The sequence below is a fragment of the Anomaloglossus baeobatrachus genome, chromosome 7 (assembly GCF_048569485.1).
Source record: "Anomaloglossus baeobatrachus isolate aAnoBae1 chromosome 7, aAnoBae1.hap1, whole genome shotgun sequence".
Classification (NCBI taxonomy): Eukaryota; Metazoa; Chordata; class Amphibia; order Anura; family Aromobatidae; genus Anomaloglossus; species Anomaloglossus baeobatrachus.
The window spans coordinates 263,809,738-263,822,164 of NC_134359.1; the positions used below are offsets into that span (position 1 = coordinate 263,809,738).

The following is a 12,427-nucleotide window of genomic DNA, read 5'->3' on the forward strand; positions in this document are numbered from 1 at the left end:
GGCATCATAGCGATGTCACACGCCAGGCGGCCAATCGGAGCGGAGGGGCGGAGATGAGTGGGATGTAAACATCCCGCCCATCTCCTTCCTTCCGCATATTCTACGGAAGCCGCAGTGACGCCGGTAGGAGATGTTCCTCACTCCTGCGGCTTCACACACAGCGATGTGTGCTGCTGCTGGAGCGAGGAACAACATCGGACCGTCGCGTCAGCGTAATTATGGATTACGCTGATGCTGCAGCGATGATACGATTACGACGCTTTTGCGCTCGTTAATTGTATCATCGAGCCTTTACACACTACGATGTCGCATGCGATGCCGGAAGTGTGTCACTTTTAATTTGACCCCACCGACATCGCAGCTGCGATGTCGTAGTGTGCAAAGTACCCCTTAGAATAAGGAGAAATTTAGCCATTGAATTGATCAATGCAACAGAGCCCCAACACCTCGTCACGGTATTCTCTTACGTTGGGGTCCCTAGCTAATGTGTGTCCCCTCTTGCAGTTAAAAAGACAGACACAGACAGACAGGGAAATAGACAGGCAGACAGGGAAAGAGACAGACAAAGAGACAGATAGAGACAGACAAGGAAAGAGACAGACAGGGTAAGAGACAGAGACAAGTAAAGAGACAGGGAAAGATACAGAGACAGATGGGGAAAGAGACAGATGGGGAAAGAGACAGATGGGTAAAGAGACAGACGGGGAAAAAGACACATGGGGAAAGAGACAGATGGGGAAAGAGACAGAGACAAGTAAAGAGACGGAAAAAGACAGAGACAAGTAAAGAGACAGGGAAAGAGACAGATGGGGAAAGAAATTGACATGGAAAGAGACAGATGGGGAATGAGACAGACCAGGAATGAGACAGACCAGGAATGAGACAGACCTGGAATGAGACAGATGGAGAAAGAGACAGATGGAGAAAGAGACAGACGAGTAAAGAGACAGACGAGGAAAGAGACAGATGGGGAAAGAGACAGACAGGGAAAGGGACAGATGGGGAAAGAGACAGACATGGAAAGAGACAGACCTGAATCGAGACAGACCTGGAACGAGACAGAGAGGGAAAAGACAGACGGGGAAAGAGACAGACCTGGAAAGAGACAGATCTGGAATGAGACAGACCAGGAATGAGACAGACCTGGATTGAGAAAGACCTGGAACGAGACAGACGGGGAAAGAGACAGACGGGGAAAGAGATGGACAGGGAAAGAGACAGACGTGGAAAGAGACAGACGTGGAAAGAGACAGACAGGGAAAGAGACAGACTTGGAACGAGACTGACCTGGAACGAGGCAGATGGGGAAAGAGACAGACCTGGAATGAGACAGTCCTGAAATGAGACAGAGCTGGAACGAGACAGACCGGGAATGAGACAGAGCTGGAACGAGACAGACCGGGAATGAGACAGAGCTGGAACGAGACAGACGGGGAAAGAAACTGACAGAAAGATTGAGAGAGACAGACACAGAGATAGAGAGAGACAGAGATAGAGACAGAGACTAATACAGAGACAGACAGACAGCGACACACAGACAGAGACTGGGAGAGAGACAGAGAGACCGTTACAATCTCGGTCAACGCCCAGGTACTACAGCTAGTATATATAGAAAAATAAACATATGTGTATAAGTACATAAACATACACATATACTTTCATAAACATACATATATACATATATACATGCACGTATGTAAACATGCACATACAGTATATATGTATATAAATATATACTGTATGTAATATATATATATATATATATATATATATATATATATATATATATTTATATATATAGATATATGCAACATGGCAACAACCATCTGTACTAGAATGAAACCCTAAGAGAGTATAGGAGAGGTAAAAGACCATGAGAAATCTGACGTAATGGAGGAAATGTACAGAGGTAGAGAATAAAGGATGTATACTGCTATAGAAAGGATGAAAAAAAAGAATATATTTGATGAAAGGGTTGAAGCAAAATAAGCCCAGAACATAATAGAGAGCAGTAAGATAAATTAGAATCTGGAGGTAAAAAGACTGTAAAAATCAGAAGAGATGCAAAAACCAAATAAATTAAAAATCAAAAGTATAGAGTGTAAGAAAAAAAGGAAGAAAAGAGAAGAAAAGGAAAGCTAAATATAGAACAAAAGGGAGACAGACTTAAGGAGAGATGAGGGGTAAGTGTGAAATAAAGCAAATCAGGATAGGAACATTTAGGATCTATAATATCAGTGGGGACTGAAAATAGAAGGAGAGAATATGAGAAGAAGAGAAAGAGAGAATAACTGCAAATGTCTAAGGGAAATTTGGCTGGGTGGGGGTTAGAAAGCAAAAGTGGAAGCATGAAGGTGTGAAAAGAGCATGGAGACCTGGAAAAGATGGAGACGAAGGGCTAGAATGAGGAAACAGAGCAAAGGAGAGAAAGAGAGAGAGAAAGAAAGAAAGTTAAAGGGAAAGAGAAAGAGAGAAGAAATGACAAAGAGAGAAAAATGAGAGCTAGACTGAGACGCAGAAAGAAAGAAAAAGAAAAATAGACTGAGAGAGAGAAAAAGCAAGAGAGAGAGAGAGAGAGAGAAAGACAGAATGAGAGAAAGACTAAGAAGGTAAGAGAGAAAGAGAGATAAAGACTGAGAGAGAGAGAAAGAGAAAGAAAGCAAGAGAAAGAGAAAGAGAGAAGGCAAGAGAAAGAAAAAGAGGAAGAGAGAGAATACGAGAAGACAAGAGAAAGAAAAAGAGGAAGAGAAAGAGAGAGAAAGAGAGAAGGCAAGAGAAAGAAAAAGAGGAAGAGAGAGAAAGATAAATACTGAGAAAGAAAAGAAAGAGAGAGAGAGAATAACTGCAAATGTCCAAAGGAAATTTGGGAGGGATGGGGTTAGAAAGCAAAAGTGGAAGCATGAAGATGTGAAAAGAGCATGGAGACCTGAAAAAGATAGAGCTAAAGTGCAAGAATTAGGAAATAGAGCAAAGGAGAGAGATAGAGAGAGCGATAGATAGAGAGAAAAGGAGTTAGAGGAATAGAGAGAGAGAGAGAGAGAGAAAAAGAAAGTGAAAGAAAGGGAGAGAGAGTGAGAGAGGAAGAAAGAAAGATAGAGAAAGAAATAGAGAGAGAAAGAGAGAGAAAGTGAAAGAGAGGGAGAGACAGAGAGAAAGAGAGAAAGACTGAGACGCAGAAAGAAAGAAAAAAGACAGAAAGACTGAGAGATAAAAAGTAAGAGAGACAGAATGAGAGAAAGACTAAGAAAGGAAGAGAGAAAGAAATAAAAGCTGAGAAAGAGAGAAGGCAAGAGAGAAAAAGAGAGTAAGAAAGAGAAAGACAGAGATAAAGAAAAGAAGAAAGATGGAGAATAAGATGGAGAGACAGAATTAATAGATTGTGCTAAAAATTATAAGAAAAATAAGAAAAAAAAGAGTTAGGAATAAAGAGAATTGTAATAGAAAAGGGGAAAGAATGAAAAATAGAAAGAAAGGGGAAATTAAGGAAAGAAAGAAGAACATTGGAGATAAAAGAGATATGAAAAATTGGAGAGTGATGGAAAGGAGACATGGCAAGAGTGACGAGAGAGAGGATAGAGAAAAGGGGGACGAAGAGGAAAGAAAAGAGACAGAGGTGAAGGGAAAGGAGTCTGGGCACTGGGCATGAATGAGAGCAGTGCTGCTGTACAGAGGATGGGAGGAGGAGCAGAGGAAAGAGTTAAAGTCTAGAGAGATAAATGCGGAAGACTGTGAGTGACATTGTGGCAGTTTCCAGCTTGTAATAAGAAGGAAACCCATCTGTGCAGATCCATGACAGAGGCAGCGGTGGTGGGGACGGGCTGCAGCTAATCACATGGGGAGCCCGAGGACAGGACGGGGGTGGAGGACGGTCCTCTCACTGCAGATCTATTTGTTCATCAGTCTTTGATTAGCAGCCTTATGCTTTAACTTCCCATTACACACCATTGGATCAACATGCTGTTTGTGTTTAACTTGCACAGCCCTCCCCTCTTCCTCCAGGACTCCTCACAATAAAGCAGCCACACTCACAAAGAATGTGCGACTACCCAAGAACTGCCAGTGCAGAGGGTCCTCCAGAGCTGCACACGGTCCTCCAGAGCTGCACGCACCCTGCTGCCCGCCGCTGCCTGCTGGAATCCATGAAGCCTGGCTCTGCATCCATCACCTGGCGTTCAATGAATCTTTGAGGTCTTTCACTTGACGCAGTGAGGAGCTGCAGCTCTGCTCTCAGGCCGAGTCCAGCCCTGGGATCTGTCTATGAGAAGCCATCAGGACGCTGCTGTGGAATTCACAGGGAGCCGGTGTCCTAAGGAGAACCTGAGCAGCTTCCAGAGGCTCCGAGGAGATGCCTGCACGTCTCAAGCAGGTAAGTGTCCTCCTCAGCCCCTGCAGACCCTGCTCCAGCCTCCCTGCCGCAGTCACAGGCATCCAGCCTCAGCTCTGGAGCCATTCCCCTGCCAAACGCAACAACCAGGACACAGCTCTGCCTGCACACTGGCCACGAGGAGGTTAATTTCCACCCACATCTGTGGATCCAGATGTGATAGGAGACAGGCTGGCTGGGAATTGGGGGACATGACACATTCTGAATCTTGCCCCAACCCCAAGGATTGGGGAGATGTATAATCCCAGCCCCAGACATGGTGGAATCCACACTGCAAGGGGTTAATCTAAGATTAACTAGCACTTCTCCCATCTTATTCTTCACACTGCAAGAGGTTAATATCAGATTTTCTCCTGGCCAGAAACTAGGATGGTGCAAGATGTCTTCTTATCTTATTCCTTGCCCACTCACATATGGAAGGGGTTAATCTAAGAGTTGCTTCTGGCCAGAAACTAAAACTATGCAGCACTTCTTCTTACCTTATTCCTTGCCCTCTTGCATTTGCAAGAGGTTAATGTAAGATTTGCTTCTGGCCAGAAGCTAGGACTGTGCAGCACTTCTCCCATCTTATGCCTCAAATTCCAAGGGGTCAATCTAAGATTTGCTTCTGGCCAGAATCAAGGACTGTGCAGCACTTCTACCATCTTATTCCTCACACTGCAAGAGCTTAATATAAGAGTTGGTTCTTGCCAGAGGATAGAAATGTGCAGCACTTCTCCCATCTTATTCCTCAAATTCCAAGGGGTCAATGTAAGATGTGGTTCTGGCCAGCCAGAAGATAGAAATGTGCAGCACTTCTCCCATCTTATTCCTCAAACTCCAAGGGGTTAATCTAATATTTGCTTCTGGCCAGAACCTAGAACTGTACAGCACTTCTCCCATCCAATGGGTTAATATAAGAGTTGGTTCTGGCCAGCAGATAGAAATATGCAGCACATTTCCCATCCAAGGGGTTAATATAAGAGTTGTTTCTACCAGAAGATAGAAGTATGCAGCACTTCTCCCATCTTATTCCTCAAATTCCAAGGGGTTAATATAAGATTTGCTTCTGGTCAGAAGTTGACTTCTCCTACTTTACATTATGTGCAGCCCATCTCCTATCTTATTCCTTACCCTCTCCTATTGCAAGGGGTAATCTAAGATTTGCTTCTGGCCAGAAGCTAGTACTGGGTAGCACTTCTTCTTACCTTCTTCCTTGCCCTCATACATTTGCAAGTGGATAATGTAAGATTTGCTTCTGGCCAGAATCAAGAACTGTGCAGCACTTCCATCTTATTCCTCACATTCCAAGAGGTTAATACTGTATAAGATTTTCTTCTGGCTAGAACTGTGCAGCACCTCTCCCATCTTATTCCTCATGTAAGATTTGCTTCTGGCCAGAATCAAGAACTGTGCAGCATCTCTCCCATCTTATTCCTCAAATTCTAAGGGGTTAATAAAAGAGTTGGTTCTGGTCAGAAGATAGAAATATGCAGCACTTCTCCCATCTTATTCCTCAAATTCCAAGGGGTCAATGTAAGATTTGCTTCTGGTCAGAACCTAGAACTGTGCAGCACTTCTCCCATCCAAGGGGTTAATATAAGAGTTGGTTCTGGTCAGAAGATAGAAATATGCAGCACTTCTCCCATCTTATTCCTTAAATTAGAAGGGGTTAATATAAGATTTGCTTCTGGCCAGAATCAAGGACTGTGCAGCACTTCTCCCATCTTATTCCTCCAATTCCAAGGGGTTAATATAAGATTTGCTTCTGGCCAGAATCAAGGACTGTGCCGCACTTCTCCCATCTTATTCCTCCAATTCCAAGGGGTTAATATAAGATTTGCTTCTGGCCAGAATCAAGGACTGTGCAGCACTTCTCCCATCTTATTCCTCAAATTCCAAGGGGTCAATGTAAGATTTGCTTCTGGTCAGAACCTAGAACTGTGCAGCACTTCTCCCATCCAAGGGGTTAATATAAGAGTTGGTTCTGGTCAGAAGATAGAAATATGCAGCACTTCTCCCATCTTATTCCTTAAATTAGAAGGGGTTAATACAAGATTTGCTTCTGGCCAGAATCAAGGACTGTGCAGCACTTCTCCCATCTTATTCCTGAAATTCCAAGGGCTTAATATAAGATTTACTTCTGGCCAGAATCAAGGACTGTGCAGCACTTCTCCCATCTTATTCCTCCAATTCCCAGGGGTTAATATAAGATTTACTTTTGGCCAGAATCAAGGACTGTGCAGCACTTCTCCCATCTTATTCCTCAAATTCCAAGGGGTTAATATAAGATTTGCTTCTGGCCAGAATCAAGGACTGTGCAGCACTTCTCCCATCTTATTCCTCAAATTCCAAGGGGTTAATATAAGATTTGCTTCTGGCCAGAACCTAGAACTGTGCAGCACTTCTCCCATCTTATTCTTCAAATTCTAAGGGGTTAATATAAGATTTTCTTCTGGACAGAACCTAGAACTGTGCAGCACTTCTTCTTACCTTCTTCTTTACCCTCTTACCTTTGCAGTGGGTTAATATAAGATGTTCTCCTGGCTTAGAAGCTAGGACTGTGCAGGACTTCTCCTTACCCTCCTCTATTAATAAATAGCCGGGGTTTAATCTGTAAAATAGCTTGATAGTCAGCCTTATAAAACTTTACAGATCTCCATAATGTCCCCAAACCCTTCTGTCTTTGCAGAGGGAAGCATATTGCTTGTATTGACGGGGGAGACATATATCCTTAATGTGTCCTCTGCTTTTCTTCTTCTTTTCTTAAGTGGGACCCATGGCCAGTTGTGTGATTTTGGTGGTCCTGCCTGACTTTCTGGAGGTGTCCTGAATGGTGGCAGAGGTTGGATTCAGCACCAGCAGTGGACAGCTCCCTACACCCATAGGGATCGCCTGGAGTTCTGCAGTCAGAGCCCTAGAGCTGTCCAGCAAGCCTCTCCTGAAATGCAGCCAGGAGCTTCCCCATCCAGCAGAGCCCTCTGGATCCCAACCAGGTACTTATTTCCTTCTATGTATGATGTACAGATCCCCATCCAGATAGCAGGGAGCCTGGATATTTAATGCAATGCCTTGACTGTAATGCTTTTAAATGCACTGTCTGTGATCTGTCTTAGTGCATTTTGCCAGGCATCTATATATAGCAGCAGCTTTCTGATATTTAGCCACTAGGAGGGTTAATACAACTGTTGCAATTTAGAATCTACCCATTTTTCATTGTGTGATGTGAGACGCGGAGATCTCAGATGCCTTTAGGCTGTAGCTCTTTTATACATTGTTCTGCAGAGCTGGAGCTGTGCACTATGCCAGTGATCTGGTCTAGCCAATCTTTAGGGGGTTTTGGTTGTTTTTTTTGCACAGATTAAGCTGTTTGCTGATCAGTTTAGAACTTGTCGAAAATGAGTAATGGCCTTGATTGCAAAAGGGTCCTCTGGAGAATGGAAATCCGCCGCCTGCTGATCTTGAATACTAAGCTTTTTTGTGCCTCATCTTTATTCAACTGACTTTGGAAATAAAGATAACCAATTTGGATTAACTTCTACTATAAATGTGCTGCATTCTGTAAGGTTAATGCGTAACGGGACGTGTTGCATGGGATTTGGAGTATGTGGTGTTGGGAAACTTTGCGGCTACATAAGCTATGCCACTACTATATGTATCATGTGCAAATGTAGCAGAGCTGATTTCATAAGTACAACTTGATATAACAATATTGGCTTCCCACAGGCTAATCAGGAGCAGTAAATGACTCTCAGCTCTGCTACATTTGCAAATATTTACCCAGTATAGGATATGCAATGGTGCTTAAGGCAGGTGGTGTCCACCCTTGGTATATATATGGTGACTGTTACATTTTGCACAACACTTGGAATGTATCAATTAATTGTAGGTGTAAATATTTACTTATTCCCATTGCTGCTACATTTGGAAATATGAACCCAGTATAGGATTTGCAATGGTGCCTAATGCATTTGCTGTCCACCCTTGATATATAGTGATTGCTACATTTTGAATAGAATAACGTAACAATTAGTTGTAAGTGTACATATTTACCCAGTATAGGATTTACAATGGTACTTAATGCATTTGCTGTCCACCCTTGGTATATGGTAACTGTTACATTTTGTACAACACTTGGAATGTATCAGTTGTAAGTGTAAATATTACTTATTCCCATTGCTGCTACATTTGGAAATATGAACCCAGTATAGGATTTGCAATGGTGCTTAATGCATTTGCTGTCCACCCTTGGTGTATAGTGATTGTTACATTTTGCACAATGTAACAATTAGTTGTAAGTGTACATATTTATTTACCCAATATAGGATTTGCAATGGTACTTAATGCATTTGCTGTCCACCCTTGGTATATGGTGACTGTTGCATTTTGCACAACACTTGGAATGTATCAATTAGTTGTAAGTGTATATACTTATTCCCATTGCTGCTACATTTGGAAATATTAACCCAATATAGGATTTGCAAAGGTGCTTAATGGATTGGCAGTCCACCTTTGTATATGGTGACTGTTACATTTTGCACAACACTTGGAATGTATCAGTTAGTTTTAGGTGTAGATATTTACTTATTCCCATTGCTGCTACATTTGGAAATATTAACCCAGTATAGGATTTGAAAAGGTGCTTAATGCATTTGCTGTCCACCCTTGGTATATGGTGACTGTTACATTTTGCACAATGCTTCTAATGTATGAGTTACAGTAGTTGTAAGTGTATTTACTTATTCCCATTGCTGCTACATTTGGAAATATTATCCCAGTATAGGATTTGCAATGGTGCTTAATGCATTTGCTGCCTACCCTTGGTATATGGTGACTGTTGCATTTTGCACAATGCTTTGAATGTATCAATTAGTTGTAAGTGTACATATTTACCCAGTATAGGATTTGCAATGGTGCTTAATGCAGGTGGTGTCCGCCCTTGCTATATGGTGACTGTTACATTTTGCACAACACTTGGAATGTATCAATTAGTTGTAAGTGTAAATATTTACTTATTCCTATTGCTGCTACATTTGGAAATATTAACCCAGTATAGGATTTGCAAAGGTGCTTTATGCAGGTAGTGTCCGCCCTTGATATATAGTGATTGTTACATTTTGCACAATGTAACATTAGTTGTAAGTGTACATATTTACCCAGTATAGGATTTGCATGGTGCTTAATGCATTTGCTGTCTGCCCTTGGTATATGGTGACTGTTACATTTTGCACAATCCTTCGAATGTATCAATTAGTTGTAAGTGTAAATATTTACTTATTCCCATTGCTGAGCATTGAGCTTGTCTTCTTCACATTCCGTCTAATATTTTCACCTTATTCTACATATTATTGGGCTGGAAACTTATAACCATCAGAAATTGTTGGCAAAAAGTAACCACATGGACAAGATCTCTCTATTTATTCTTATTTTATGGTATTTATTGTCAATGTTTCCCTTTGGTTTACACTTTATCTGGCCACTGGTCCGTTATGCAGATCATGTTGGGGTTGGGTATGGTTTATGATATCCATCGCACATACAGCAGCCTGTTCTGTCACTTTAATAAGTATCCCCTGTGGACCCCGGCATGTCACTTTAATAAATTAAATGGAGCATGGCATTGTTGCTTTTACAAATATGGCCAATGAAGCATAGCGACGCAGGGAGTGTACTGCTGCAAATTGAAGGCAGTGTCACTTTAACAGATTTTATGGACAAGGTGCATTGTATTTACTCATTAACGGTAAGAGGACTTGTGGGGTCATGGTAGTGTCACAGCAGTGGAAGTCATAAGTAGGAGCGCAGGCGTAATACTGACACAAGCCGGTTGTGAAATTGAGAAATGCTATTTTGGATGATCTAGTGCAGTGTTCTCCAACCTGTGGCTCACCAGCTGCTGCCAAACCCCAAACTCCCAGCGTACCCCGGACAAAGCAATGCTGGGAGTCGTAAAGCTGCCGCAGCTGGAAAGACACATGTTCAGGACCACTACTGTGCAATTTGATATCATTATATAATGCATATCATGGCATAATTAACTTATATTAGCATGTCAATCTGCCAATCTGTTCTTTTATATAGGACTTTAAAGGGTTATTCCCATCTGCAAGGTTCTATCCCAATATATAGTAGATGTAATAATAATATTCGCAAACAAATCCAATAAGAAATGTAGTATAGTCTGCTGATTAGCTATGTCACTTACCTCATGGGCAGGGCATTGCAGCTTAGGTGTCCAGGCTTACAACCACTAGCAACTAACTGTCACAATATGAGTGGATCCTATGCCAGTATGTAGTAGGTATAATAAAAAGATTAGCAAACAAATCCAATAAGAAATGTAGTATAGTCTCCTGATTAGCTATGTCACTTACCTCATGGGCAGGGCATTGCAGCTTAGGTATCCAGGCTTACAACCACTAGCAACTAACTGTCACAATATGAGTGGATCCTATGCCAGTATGTAGTAGGTGTAATAAAAAGATTAGCAAACAAATCCAATAAGAAATGTAGTATAGTCTCCTGATTAGCTATGTCACTTACCTCATGTGCAGGGCATTGCAGCTTAGGTATCCAAGCTTACAACCACTAGCAACTAACTAACTGTCATAATATGAGTGGATCCTATGCCAATATGTAGTAGGTGTAATAAAAAGATTAGCAAACAAATCCAATAAGAAATGTATTATAGTCTCCTAATTAGCTATGTCACTTACATAATGTGCAGGGCATTGCAGCTTAGGTGTCCAGGCTTACAACCACTAGCAACTAACTACCTGTCACAATATGAGTGGACATAACGATGGATATCTAAGCTGCAATGCCCTGCACATGAGGTAAGGGACATAGCTCATCCGGAGAACTATACTACATTTCTAATTGGAGGTATTTGCTAATATTATTATTATTATTATTATTATTATTATTACTACATCTACTACATATTGGGATAGGATCTTGGAGATGGGAGTAAACCTTTAAGAAACATTCTGAGAGATCAGAAGGGGGACATTGGTAAAATTGCAATGACAAAATTAACTCTGCTACATATGGAAGTCACCCCCAGACTCACAATGTTTTGCATCAACTGCATAAGACTGGAGGTAGGAATGGATGATCCGATTGTGGAAAAAGTGGAGATTGGGGATCACAGATGAGATACAGCGTAAGGAAGGTTCAATGGACTATAGCTATATGTGTGTGTGTGTGTATATATATATACATCTATCTATATCTACATATATATGCATTCCATACATGGGTTACCAAGTGGTCTTGGGAGTCATACATATATCCTCCTTTGACTCCCAACCACTTGGTAACCCATGGAATGCATTATATATATATATATATATATATCTATAGTCTATTGAACCTTCCTTACGCTGTATCTCATCTGTGATATATATATATATACATATATATGTATATATATATATATATATATATATATACATATATATATATATATATATATATATATTTTTATATATATATATATATATATATATATATTCCCATTATAGCCCCATTATATATATATTCCCATATAGCCCCATTCATCGACTTTCCAGTTTATATATATATGAATATATAATACATATCCATGGGTTAGCAATCGGTTGGGGGTCAAAGGGAGATATCTATCTACCTATCTATCTATCTATCTATCTAATATATATATATATATATATATATATATATATATATATATATATATATATAATATATATAGAGAGAGATAATTGTATTATATTACATTATTTTGAATGTATATATATATATATATATATATATATATACATTTTTATTTTTATATATATATATATATTTATATATATATAAATATATATATATATATATATTTATTATTATTATTTTTTTATTTTTTTTTTCATATACGCTGACAACTCTGAAGGCTGGTGACATGGAGACATCTGTGATGTCAACTGTGATGTCACCATGGAATCCCCTTAAGTTATAGGGAATCCCCTGACTACATTTGGGTCATGGCGGTGGTGATCTTGGCAATACACTACATTTGCAATATAGGAAAATGTCTTC

General features: G+C 40.6%; 1 protein-coding gene across 2 annotated transcripts in view; it reads left to right on the forward strand.

Moving 5' to 3' along the window:
• The first annotated feature begins 3,659 nt into the window (after nt 1-3,659).
• ELFN1 (extracellular leucine rich repeat and fibronectin type III domain containing 1) overlaps nt 3,660-12,427 on the forward strand; it is a 764,272-nt gene continuing 755,504 nt past the window's right edge. For both annotated transcript variants that reach the window (XM_075318104.1, XM_075318103.1), the window contains exons 1-2: nt 3,660-4,366; nt 7,135-7,359. The gene's annotated coding sequence lies outside the window, so the exon portion shown is untranslated. The remainder of the gene's footprint in view (nt 4,367-7,134; nt 7,360-12,427) is intronic.